Consider the following 13,188-nt stretch of genomic DNA (forward strand, 5'->3'; position numbering starts at 1 on the left):
ATAGGGTGGACCCTAAATCCAGTGACTGGCATCCTTACAAGAGGACCGTGTGAAGACACACAGGGGAGAAGGTCAAGTACTAGAAGGGGGCAGAGGTCGGAGGGATGCAGCTGTAACGCAAGGTACACCAAGGATCGCCGGAAACCACCAGACGCTGGAAGACGCAAGGAAGGATCCTTCCCTGAGTCTATGGAGGGAGCACGGCCATGCTGATACCGTGATTTCAGATTTCTGGCCCCCTGAACCACGAGAGAATAAATTTTCTGTTGTTTTAAAGCACCCAGTTTGTGGTCACTTGTTAGAGCAGCTCCAGGACTCCCATGCAGCCTCCAATCTGTCTCCTACCGTGACCCTGAATGTCACCCCTGCATTTCTACCTGCCTACCACACGCTCCTCTCTCGACATCTGTTCCTATTCCGGAATTCCTCGCCTGGGGAACCACATCCGGGCTGCCCAAGCCTAGAGCCCAGCAGTCCCCCGGACTCGTCCCTGCCCTCTACCCCGACATACAATGACTCACCAAGCCCTGCATGTTCCACCTCCTGAATCTTCCTTAAAAGCCAAAGAGATGCAACCAAATGCAATCCTGGAAACTTGACGGGTCCCTGGATTTCAAAACAAACAAAACCCAACTCTGAAAGACATTCCTGGAATAACTGGGGAAATCTGGACTCGGACTGGACACCAGATGCCATCCTGTTGAACTTCCAGTGTGATACTGGTCTTGTGGTTAAGGAGGAAAATGACCTTACGCCAGGAGATGTAGCTGAAGGGCCCTGGGACAAAGCATTGTCATGACTGCAATTTCAAGTGGTTCAGAAAAAGGAAATCTACCTGTCTCGCTATCTATCTACTGAGCGAAGGCAAAAGAGGACCGTGGTAATGACTGTTGAATCAAAGTGGAGACCGTGGTCGCCAACTACTCTTCCAACTTTCCTGCAGGATGAAGATCTTCATGATGAAGAGTTGGGGGCAATCTTCTGATCTCATCCTGTTCTCTCGACCCTGCTGCCCGTGCCCTGCTCCAGCCCCCATCGCCTTCTCCTGCCCCAGGAATCTCTGCTTCCGCTTTCCAGTGGGCTCCCTTGCACCACTTCTGCTCACCCCTGCCTCCCATCCCTCCAGCCCACTGTCCACAGTGCAGCCAGACTCAGGGCTCCAGACCCAGACCCTTATCGTGACCTTCCTTGCTTGACACCCTCCAAGCCTGCTCTTGGGACAAAGTTCAAATACCTCATGTGACTACGAGGTCCTTTGTCACCTCTCCAGGCCTGCGCTACTCTCAACTTCAAGCTCAACGCTCCATCACGTTCTCCACACTGACCTTACCTCCCGCCCTTCACAGGGAACACACTTCCCGTCTTTACCTGCCTGTGCCACCTTCAGGTCTCGACTTAGATGCTGCTTTTCTGCAGGTCGTGTGCCATCACTGTGTGCTCCATGGCGCACATTTACTCTGTACATAATCTAGTAAAGCTCGAATGCTGTATAGTAAATACTTTCTGGTGGTGTCTCTCCCCTACCTGACAGCTGTCCCCATGAGGGGAAGGACTGAGACTGTATTGTCATTATCTCCTGCCCTGCTGGCAGAGGCCCTGGCACATTGTAGGTATGCAATAAATAATTGATGAGTGGATAGCTGTATTGGGGCTGGATGGGTGGATGGATGGGTGGATGGATGGATGAAATAGGACAAGCAAAGGTGTCACGAGACCCTGGAGGAGGTGGGGATCAAGTTTAACTGAAGAAGTCTTATTAGAGGAGCTGAGAGGGCAGCATTTTGATGAAGTTGTGATTTGGTGAGCGCTTCTTTGCTGGACACTAGACTGGGTACTTTACATGTATAATCTCCCTTCATCCTCGTGGCAGCATTTGGAGTGAGATATCTTTCCCTTTTCTAAGTCTTGTTTCATTAGTAATTATTATTTTAATAAAAATTTTATTGGGAGTCACATAGACACACTATATAAAATAGATAAACAAATATATATAAAATAGATATACTGTATAGCACAGGGAACTCTACTCAATATTTTGTAATAACCTATATGGGAAAAGAACCTGAAAAAGAATATACATATATTCATACACACACACACACACACACACGTGTATGTATATATAACAGAATCACTCGCAGTACACCTGAAACTAACACACATTGGAAATCAACTAGAATTTAAAAAAACTATAAAAAATTATCCAAAAAATCTTAAAAAATTTTTAAATTAATGAACACTTGCATATAACACAGCATTGAAAAGGTACAAAAGGACAGACAGTGAAAAATAAGCTTTCCGAGCTGCTGAACTCCCAGACTGTTGTGGACACAGCAGGATTTCAATAAATATGCATTGAATTGAATGACATTTTACACATGAAGAAACTGAAGCTCAGAGAGCTATGGGAATTTGCCCGATGTCTCACAGCTTGATACAAAGGCAAAGTCAGGGTTATAATCAGGTTCCTCTAACTCCAAACCTGCCCTCTCAGCCTAGGAGGAGAAATGGAGTGAGGAGGGCGGACATGGGGGGAATCACAGACAAAGGCTCAGAGGCAGGAAAGCTGGGGCATGTTTTGGGGACGGGAGGAATTTGGCCAGAGGAGAGGGCTTGTGTCGGGAAACTGGATGAAGCTGGAGTTGGCACAAGGCCTTGAATGCCAGGCTCAGGAGCAGGCACAGTGCTGGGAGCAGTAGCAGAACCAGGCGGAGGACAAGGGCAAAGGTGGTGTTTTTGGAGCGGGGGTGGCAGGAGGCTGGGGCGAGGCAGGAAAGCTGATTTTCCGGAGTGAGGTGAAAACAGCTGCAGAGAAACCAGCCAGACAGAGAAACTAGCCTCGGCTGGGATGCCTGCACCTGGTCCTACCTGCTCATCCTCCCCGCGTGGTCATTAATCACCTCCTGGCCCAGGGAAGGAACACGCCACCCTGCCCACGGGGCCATGGCAGTGCCTGGCAGAGACCAGGCGGCACCAGGGTGGCCGCTCCCTCTGAGCACTGACTCACAGGGTCAGGGTGCACAGACTGGTTTCGGAGGCTCACAGGGACCCCGCGGCCACTGTGAGAGAGGTGAAGGGTGTCTGAGCCCCTCCGTCCTTCCTCACGGAGGTGGGAGGGTATATTGACTTAGAATTAGGAGTCCTAGCTCCTGGTTCTGGCTTTGCCATCAAACAGCTTTGTGACGTGATCCAGAACAAAGTTCCTTGCCTCTCTGAGCCTCGGTCTTCCCTTCTGTGAAATGGGATGATGCCTCTCTCAGGGATGCCAAGAGCAGCAAGGACACACTGCACGCGGCACCTGGGACGCATGCAGTGAGCGTTAGTCCCAGTCTCTCCTCTTCCCTGGGCCTCAATCTCCACCTCTTTGAAATGAGGGTGACGGCTGAGGATGGTGGTATAGCTGTGGGGCGCTGCCGGCTGAGCCCACGCAGAGGCGGAGTGTGTGCCGGTTCCGCCCTCGGCAGCCTTTTGCATGTGTGATTTGCTTATGGGGATGAAATCTGCAAGGAGGGAACTTCATAGGGGGGTCAGGGGCTCGAGACTTGGGGAGGGGATGAGGAACAAAGAGCTCTGGGCTCCCCAGGGGCCAGCGTCATCTGGGACAGTAGTGTTCAGGGTGGTTGGGGGGGGGCACAGTCCCTAGGGAGTGTCCCGGAAATGCAGGGTGGCAGGTTGCTTGTTACGGTGATTTGGGTTCTACTGGACATTTAGTGGGGATAGGGGCAAGGTGCTAGATTGTTCTAGATGCTGCATTTCCAGAGAGTTAAAAGGGCTTTATGGGTGGCTTGTTATAAAAAGCCGGCACTGGAATTCTGACATAGGCTACCATATGGATGAACCAGGAGGACATGGTACTGAGAGAAACAAGCTAGACATAAAAGGACAAATCCTGTAGGATTCCACTCATATGAGGTCCCTGGAGTCATCAGATCCACAGAGACAGACAGGAGGGTGGTGGGGCCCGGGGCTGGGGGACGGGAGGGGGAGCGAGTGTTTCATGGGGACAGAGCTTCAGTCTAGGAAGATGGAAAGTTCTGGAGATGGATGGTGGAGATGGTTCGCAGCAATGTTAATCTACTTAATGCCACTGAACTGTGCACGTAACATGGTTGAGATGGGAAATTCTGTGTTACGTGTATTTTATCATAATTAAAAACGTGTGGGCATGAGGTTCGGAACTGCTGATTCTGATGCTCAAGGTCGAGCCAGCAGGGGACCATGGGAGGATTTTACAGTTCGGGGTGACAGGACTGTAGGTAGTGCCCCGTGGAGTCAAGGCCCACCCTGTCCAGATGGCCGGAGGTGCGGTGCGGTGGGTGGGAGAGAGAGAGGGGCCCAGGGGTCTTGCCCACCTCTCCCTCCACCACCCACCCAAGGAGAGAGTCTTCCTCCTGATCTGTTTTCCCTGATGTGACACAGAGTAAATGCAGCTGGGACCTGCGCAGATTAGAAAGTGGGGGGAGAAGTCATACCTGCGAAATACCTGGTCTTAAATGAGCTTTTACTTTTTTAAAATGAAATTAAATTATTTTAAACATTTATTTTATTGTGGTAGAGTTGGTTTACAATGTTGTGTTAATTTCTGCTGCACAGCAAAGTGATTCAGTTATACATATATATATATATATATATTCTTTTTCATATTCTTTTCCATTATGGTTTATCACAAGATATAGAATACAGTTTCCCATGCTATACAGTAGGACCTTGTTTTTCATCCATTTTATATAAAATAGTTTGCATCTGCTAGTCCCAAACTCCCAATCCTTCCCTGCCCCCCCTCCCCCATGGCAACCACAAGTCTGTTCTCTATGTCTGTAAGTCTGTTTCTGTTTTGTAGATAAAGTTCATTTGTGTCATATTATAGATTCCACATATAAGTGATATCATATGGTATTTTGTCTCAGTCTGACTTACTTCACTTACTAAGATAATCTCTAGGTCCACCCATGTTGCTGCAAATGACATTATTTCATTCTTTTTCATGGATGAGTAATAGTCCATTGTCTCTATGTACCACATCTTGTTTATCCATTCCTCTGTTGATGGACATTTAGGCTGCTTCCATGTCTTGGCTATTGTGAATAGTTACATGCACTTTAAAAAAAAGTATTTAAAAAAATTTTTTTTAGGCCACACTGTGTGGCATGTGGGATCTTAGTTCCCCAACCAGGGATCAAACCCATGCCCCCTGCACTGGGAGCATAGAATCTTAACCACTGGACCTCCAGGGAAGTCCTACATGCACTTTTTTTTTTTTTTTTTTTTTTGGTATGCGGGCCTCTCACTGTTGTGGCCTCTCCCGTTGTGGAGCACAGGCTCCGGACGCGCAGGCTCAGCGGCCATGGCTCACGGGCCCAGCCGCTCCGCGGCACGTGGGATCTTCCCGGACCGGGTCACGAACCCGTGTCCCCTGCATCGGCAGGCGGACTCTCAACCACTGGGCCACCAGGGAAGCCCCTACATACACTTTTTAAAGAGTAAAATCTTTTTCTTTTTTCTGCCATGGTTGGTAAGTCAGAGAGAGGGGCTGAAGGGGCCGCCTGAACCAGGGGGCTGTGGGCAGAACTAGGGGGGTGTAGCTAGGAGTGGTGGTGGTGTGTGTGTGTGTGTGTGTGTGTGTGTGTGTGTGTGTGACCTGCAGCTGCTGTGACAAATGACCCCACAAACTGAGGGCCTTAAAGCCACAGAGACATATTCTCACACAATCTGGAGGCGAGAAGTCCCAGAATTAAAGTGCTGGCAGGGCTGGTTCCTTCTGGAGGTTCTGGGGGAGAATCTCTCCCATGCCCCTCTCTAGCTTCTGGAGGTTGTGGAAAAGCCCTGGCGTTCCTGGGCTTGTAGCTGCATCCCTCCAACCTCTGCCTCTGTCCTCACACAGTGTTCTCCCCATGTGTCTCTCTGTCCAAGTTTCCTCTCCTTAGAAGGATACAAGTCATTGGACTTAGGGTCCACCCTACTGCAATGTGACCTTTTCTTAACCTAGTTACATCTGCAAAGACCCTATTTCCAAATAAGGTCCCATTTGGAGGTCGCAGGTGGACATGAATTTTTTCGGAACACTATTCAACCCAGTAGAGGGTGGATCATGGAAGATACCCCAGGCTAGGGTCCACTGCCTCTGTGGCTTTTCATGCTCTCTGTGATCAGGGATTAGGATGTAACTGACCAGGAGAACCCTACGGGGTCTTCCCGGAACAGACAGCACTCCCATCCTCCACCTGCTTCTCGTTTGTAGAAAAACTTTAGCCCCTGAGGCCTTTTCTGAGTTCCAAAGAATAAATTTAATTTAATTAGAGAAATGAGAATATGCAGAAACAAAGGAAAATAGTCAAGCAAGACAAAATAATAATAGTTTAGCCATTAGACAGAGTCAAGGACCTTTAGTTCCTCCTCAAGGGCTAGAGATCATATTCTGAGCCACATCCTTTGAGCCGTTTTGCAGAGACTGAAACCCCAGCAGGTGGAAGAAGTTACCTGCATGCTGACCACCAGCGTGGAGACCCTGACTGGCAGGAACCAGAAGGTTGATGATGCTGACTCTCAGTTAGCTCACCACCAGCCAATCAGAAGAGTGTCCACGAGCTGATACACACCCCACAATCCCTTCCCAGCACGTAGCCCCTTCCTCTTTTCCCTGTAAAATCTCTGAGCAAAACCTGGGGAGGGAGGAGCTGGTTCTTTGGGACATGAGTCCACCTTCTCCCCAGGATTGCCAGCTTCCTCAGTAAAGCTGTTTTTCCTTCTACCCAGCACTTGTCTCTCAGTGTTGGATTCTTGAGCAACGAGCAGCCAAACCTGAGTCTGGTAACAAAGAGGGCTGCCAAGATGGATCCGGGAAGGCCGTCCAATAAGAACATACTCTGGCCCCTACCATTGACAGTTTCCCTTCAGCAGAAATCTTTAATTCAGTGCTGCTGTGTCAGAGGGGAGATGAAATCAAGCCACAAGGCTCTCCAGGACCTGGAAGGGACTGTTTATGGAGAAGCTGTCACACCGAGGGCGGAGGCTGAGCCCTCCAGGTGGGGCAGTGTGGCCACCACGTGCTCACCCAGTGTAATGGAAATGCCCCTTGTGAATGCCCAGCTCCCATGTGGTGTCGCCAAAGCTCACCTGGCCTGGGCTAAGTGCCCTGGCACTCCTTCCACCGGGTGTAGGGCCACTGCAAGTGAACCAACAGATCCTTACTTCTTCCAGCTGTCTCCTGGGAGTTGATTCCTGTGGATTATGAACAGGATGTAAGCTGACCAAGGAAGGGTAGGAGGGGAGCCAATCAATCATGGTTGTAATCACCACAGAGGTCACTTATTAGGCACCTATGCTGTTTCAGGTGTTGTCCACCTAGAAACCCTCCTGGGCCCCCTCTGAGGCCAGCGTGAGTGTTATCATCTGTGGCAACTGTATTTTCCAAAAGAGGGTTGCAACAACATCTCCTGTCCCACAGGCTCTTCTAGAACCTTCCCACTGTCCCACCAAGGAGTGGGGTCTAAGTCCCCTGCCCTTGAACCTGCGTGGGCTGCGGATTCACACTGGCCGTGAGCCCCAAGCCACTCGTAGGTGATTCAGCCACCCTCAGGCCGCCATATTGGGAGGAAGCCCAAACTGGAGGCCTGGAACCAGAACCAGTCCACTGAGCCCTCCTGAGTGTCCGACCCACAGGAACCCTGGCAGACAGGACACAACTGGTAGTTTAAGCTGCTAAGTGTTTGGGTCGTTTGTTATACAGGAATAGATCACGGCATCAACAGCCAGTTTCTCAGTGAGGAAGATGAGGCTCAGAGAGGTCAGGTAAACTGGCCCAGGGCCACACGGCAAACGCACAGGAGAGTCTGAATTCAAACCCAGTTTGATGATGTCAAGGCCTGGGCTCCACACAGCTAACATTTTCTCCACCTGCACGTGTGCACAAGTGTGTCAGTGAGGTCACCTGTGCCAGGAAGAAAGCCACTCAAAGCCTTTTGCTGCAGCTTCAGAAGGAACGGTGCTGGGCTGGGGGCAGAGACCTGGGCTGGAAGGAGCAACTACAGGTCAGGGCCCTGGGCCACCTTGTCCTCAGCCTCGCTGTCTTTGCCCATCTGGTATCTCAAACGCTCATTTCTCTATTGATACTGTTTCCTGAAACACCTGCTGTGTGTAGGCTCCCGCTAGGCTAGGTGCTCAGAAGTCAAATGTCAGTTGAGTTTCCTATTGTCAGGGGCCCCCGTCTAGTGGGGAAGACAGGCCCCTAATGGTCCACCACCATCCAACCCCCATCACAGTGGGACATGCTCAATGCAGAGGGTGTCATGCTGCCGGCAGGGCTGAAGCTGTGTCTTCTGAGCCTCTAGAAGGTTACCCTGCCTCCCCAGGAGAGCAGAATCCTCACCTGCTTGGCTCGCCGCTGTAGCCCCCTCGCTTGACATGTAACAACATCAGCTAACTTGTGGGGGGGGGGCTTCATGCGTTCTGGGCTCTGTTCCAAGCACATGATATGTACTGATGGATGTAACCCTTTATGCCCATTTTACAGATGAGCAGGACTGAGGTGGGGAGAAGCTACATAACTTGCCCAGGTCACCCACCCAGCAGGGAGCAAGGCGTGGTTGTCTGGCTCTGGACCTGTCGCTCAGAACCACAAACAGTAGGTGCTTGAGAAACATCGACTAAAGGAAGACCCAGGGGAACGTTTAGGCGGAGGCTGGGAGCTGGGCTGCTGCTTACGGCGGAGCCTTGGGGGAGGGCATGGAAGGGTGGTTCCAGGCTAGGAGCGGGAGTGTCAATAGGCGGCCGTGCAGGCTTCATCCTATCGTGCTGTGCTTTCAGCCTGTGGGGTGTGATCAGCTGGATGGTTTTAGGGAGCAGTGAGGTAAGGGACCTGGCACTAAATAGCACCGAGTCACATGGTGAGAAAGATGTTCCATTTTCAATTATCCATCAAGTCCTGAACAAACAGATTCAGTCTCAGCCTAATGATGACTAATGTCTTTTTTTTTTTTTTTTTTTTTAAACAGAAAGATCAGCTCTTGGATTCAGAGCCTTGAAGGGCAGCTGAATCTATCCACAGTTTTAGAATATTATTTTTCGCTGCATTCATTGTCACCTTCTGCTTACTCCAAGTGACATGGTGTTTCAATCAGTATTGGGTTTATGGCAAACATCTGAAATCCCCAAATCACAGTGGCCTCCGTGAGAGAAGTTTATTTCTCTCATACAAATGCAGTCCTGAGGTAAGCCTTCCAAGGTCAGTAGGGAGGTTCCATGACCATCAGGAACCCAGCCTCCTTCTATCTTGTTGCTATACTCCCTCATGGCCTAATGTAGCTGCCCATGCTCCAGCTATCATGTTTGCATTCCAGCTAGAAGGATGGAAGAAGGAGATGCTGACGCGCACATCCTCCTCCTTTTAAAAATACTTCTAGGAAGTTCCAACCACCGCTTCTGCTCGTGTGCAGAACTTCGGTGGAATAGCCATACCTTGCTACAAGTGGGGTTGGGAAATATAGCCTGGATCTGGGCAGCTAAAAGTCAGGGCTCTAGTGTAAAGCGAGAAGGTGTGAACAGACAGTGGGGACACCAGCCACGTCTGCCACAGATTGTTTTCCTTTTGGGATGAAGACACCCTATTCCCTTTTCATTTAAAATTCAGTGAGGAAAGAGAGTCACTTCGAAGGAAAAGGTAAGTAAATAAAAAAACAGGTGGCACATGGCTAAGGCAAAAATTTCCAAGCTGGCCCTGGAATCACCGAGGTTTGGGAAACACACTGTGAAGACAGAAACACGAAGTGAGTGTGTAAGCTGAGAATCAGGCTGGCTCTCAGGCCCGGGTGTGGAGAGGGGCCTGCGGCTGGAGAGATCCCAGGAGAGTCGGGGAGGAAGCAAGTACTTGTTTCAGAAGAGAGGCTGAGAGGGTCTGAGCCAGGCAGCGGAGCTGGAGGCCAGAAGTGTGGGGTGAGGGCAGCCACCTGCCTGCTGAGAAGGGCCAGGAAGGCTTGCAGGCTCCTGCTGGCCTGCCTGTTTGCTTTGGAGGTAGGCGCTGAGGTCAGGGGCCCATGATGGGGTTTCAGAAGAAAGAGAAAGGTTTGGAGCCAAGGTGGTGAAGTTAAAGGGGACAGGTCAGAGGTCAGTAGCTCAGAGGCTGCTGGGAGGAACCCACGAGGTCAACTAGGCTAAGCCCACAGGGGGTCCTGAATAAGTGAATGAACAATGCACTGACGCGGGCGGGACTCATGGCCTTGTCTGCATCTTCTCACTGCGTCCTCACAGCACGATGAACCTGCCCTGATCTGCTCCCTGCCCCAGGCTTCCTGCACCTTGGTCGGCCGTGCTCCCTGCTGTGCCCTGATGCCAGGAGCAGGGCCTGGCACAGGAAGGCCACCGCGGGGACGTGCTGGTGAACGGTGAGTGGGTGACCGACCTCTCCTGAGTCTGTGCCCAAACTCCCTCCAGCAAGCGTTGCATGGATGGAGGCAGCTCTGGTGGCGGTGGCGAGGGCTTGATCTCCCCAAATAAAAGGGGTGGGGATGGAAGTGTGGCTTTCATGCTCCACCCTGATTCCCCAGGCGGGAAGCCAGCAGACGGGCCCATTTCCAGGACCGCAGTGCTTTCAGCAGAGTATTTTTGGAGCACATGAGCCTTATTTTAGCTTTTGGGGTTGCTCCCACCCTGGTGCTGCCCCCCCACCCCAAGCTGGGCCACTTTTGGGGCCTGTCTGGGGACTAGAAAGTTCTGCAGGGCAGGCTGGCTCTCTTGGTCTGGCAGAGTGACTGGAGACCTCACCCCTCCCCTTCCTGCTGTGAGACCCCGTGCTAATCACTAAATTCCTCTGCACCCCCATTTCCTTACCTGTCAAAAGGGGAAAACACCTCCCTTAATACAATTCAAGGTTTCTGTGAGACTAAAACAAGAGGCAAGCCCCAAAGCACTTAAAAAAATCCCAAAGCTGCTATACAGTTTTAACCAGTGCCACCTTCTTCCTAAGGGATGATATGTGTGTGCTACCACATTTTTTTCCGTGTAACTCTCCTGAACCTGCCTGGAACCAGCCCCACTAATCTACTTGCTGCCTCCTGAACAAACCCTCCAATTTCATGCCTCTTGGCCTTTGCACTTGCTGTTTCCTGTGCCTAAACTGCTCACCATCTGGGCAAACTCCCACTTATCCTATGAAACCCAGCTCAGAAGGCCCCTTCTCTGAAACACAGTTAGATGTCCTAGATATTGCATGGGCCTTGGAGTCAGGAGGCCTGGGTTCTAGTCCTATCTCTGCCTTGTGACTTGACAAATCACTGCAACTCTCAGGACTTCAGTTTCTCCACTTATAATTGTTTCTGTTTGTCTCCACATCAGCACCATGTTTTATTTGTCCCAAGTCCTTTTCTTCCTCCCCAACGCCTGAGGCAGTTACTATCCCAGGATAATAACAAATGAGCATCAAGTTCACTGGGCTCTGCATTCACTGGGCTCTGGAAGCCCCAGGGGAAGGCAGAGTACCCCCAAAATGACTCACGGGAAATGCAGGTTGTGAGTTCAATACCGGTGAGCAGTAAGTGCCTGTAGGCAAAGCTGCGATCCCTTCCTTAGCGGGGCCTCATCCCCCACGTGGGTCCTGACACTGGATGCTCAGCCATGAGGACCCAGAGCCCAGCTGCGGGGACCCAGTGGGTGTCACAGGAAGCCCAGTGTTGCTCTCCTGAGGAGGCTGTGAGCACCGTGCCTCTCCCACTGGATTGGAAGCTCCGTGAAGGTAGCTCCCGGATGCAGCTCCCGTCCTGGCGACGTCTACCCCGTACACAGTAGGTGTTCACTGAACACTAGCTGACAGGTGACTGAGTGGGTGACTTTGGTCAGGCTCTTCACCCTGAACTTCATTTCCTTCAGCTACAACCATTTCACAAGGGATCGTGTCTTTAAACTGGTTTATAATATTTTTTGACAGGTAGACATTTTTAGTTTTTCATGTAGTTGAATTGATCAGTCTTTCATTTTATGGCCCTCTCCTTTCTCTTCAAGATGATAAATTCTCCCAGGGTTGCTTCATATTGAAAAAAATCCAAATCTTGTATGCATTTGGGATTTATTTTGGTAGAAGGAGGGAGGTAAGGATGCAACAATCTTTCCCAGTTGTCCTAACCCCGATTTTTGAATTTTTTTCCTCACTGATTTGAAACACCATCTTCATGCTCTAAATTCCCTTTTGACCACTATGATGTCTTTCAGTGCATCAAATATCAGAAAATCCAACCAAAGTGTCCTAAAGAATTGTAAAAAGAAGTGTGAGCAGGTGATGGAGCCCAGGGGCAGAGTAAGTCAATTCAGCAACTCAGTGACACATCTCTTGGTTCTGCTGTCTGCTACACAAATGTCATGGTTATGACACAGCACCCGGAACAGAGGCTGTCGGCGTCCTTGTACCCACCCTGGGCTTTAGAAGCAAGTCATAGAATGCCCCCAGCATCCCATTCCTTCGAGGTAGGTCCTATAATAATCCATTTTGTAGGTGAGTTAATTTGCCCAGCGCCATGCAGCTGCTAAATAGCAGAGCCAGGATTCGAACCCGGGCGGTTGGCTGCAGGGGATGCCATGCCTCTCATGGCACTGCTCACTTTGTCCCTATTACATCTATCTTATTAATTCTGTTCTCCTTTGCCTCTACAGGGTCCCCCACTGTGTGAGGAAGAAGAGTTGGTCTCTTAGTCTTGTCCGTATACTTACGTTCATTTGAATTTCCACAACCTTTGGTTTATGGTCTGGGCTGCAGACAACATCAGCGGGACCAGATGACAGAGGACTCCCCTTTCTCACAGTAGGACTCGGTGGCTGGGCCTGGGTCAGGTGCTCCTCGGTGACAGGCACTGGGGCAGGTTCCCCAGGTATCATCTGATGCCTCCAAAGACCTTAGGGAATGAACGTGTGATCCGAGAGTTTCATACCCAGTCAAGCTGGCGTAAAGGCAAGTCATTTTAAACACGTGCCGTCACTCTGGAATAATTACGGTAATGACATCGTGGTCTTTACCATGTGAAAGCAACTCCCAGCCACTCACCACCACTCATCTCCTTGGAGCCTGAAGTGGGAGAGGGCTGGTCCTGCCAGGTGAGAAAGGGAGGTGGGGCTCCACTGTGCAGTCACCAGCTAGAGGGAGGTGAAGGGCCCCTCCCCACCGCCCCACCTGAGCCGCTAGCCCTTGGCTGAGAACCTACTGAATGAAGG

Source organism: Mesoplodon mirus (assembly GCF_964341445.2).
Source record: "Mesoplodon mirus genome assembly, chromosome: 7".
Lineage (NCBI taxonomy): Eukaryota > Metazoa > Chordata > Mammalia > Artiodactyla > Ziphiidae > Mesoplodon > Mesoplodon mirus.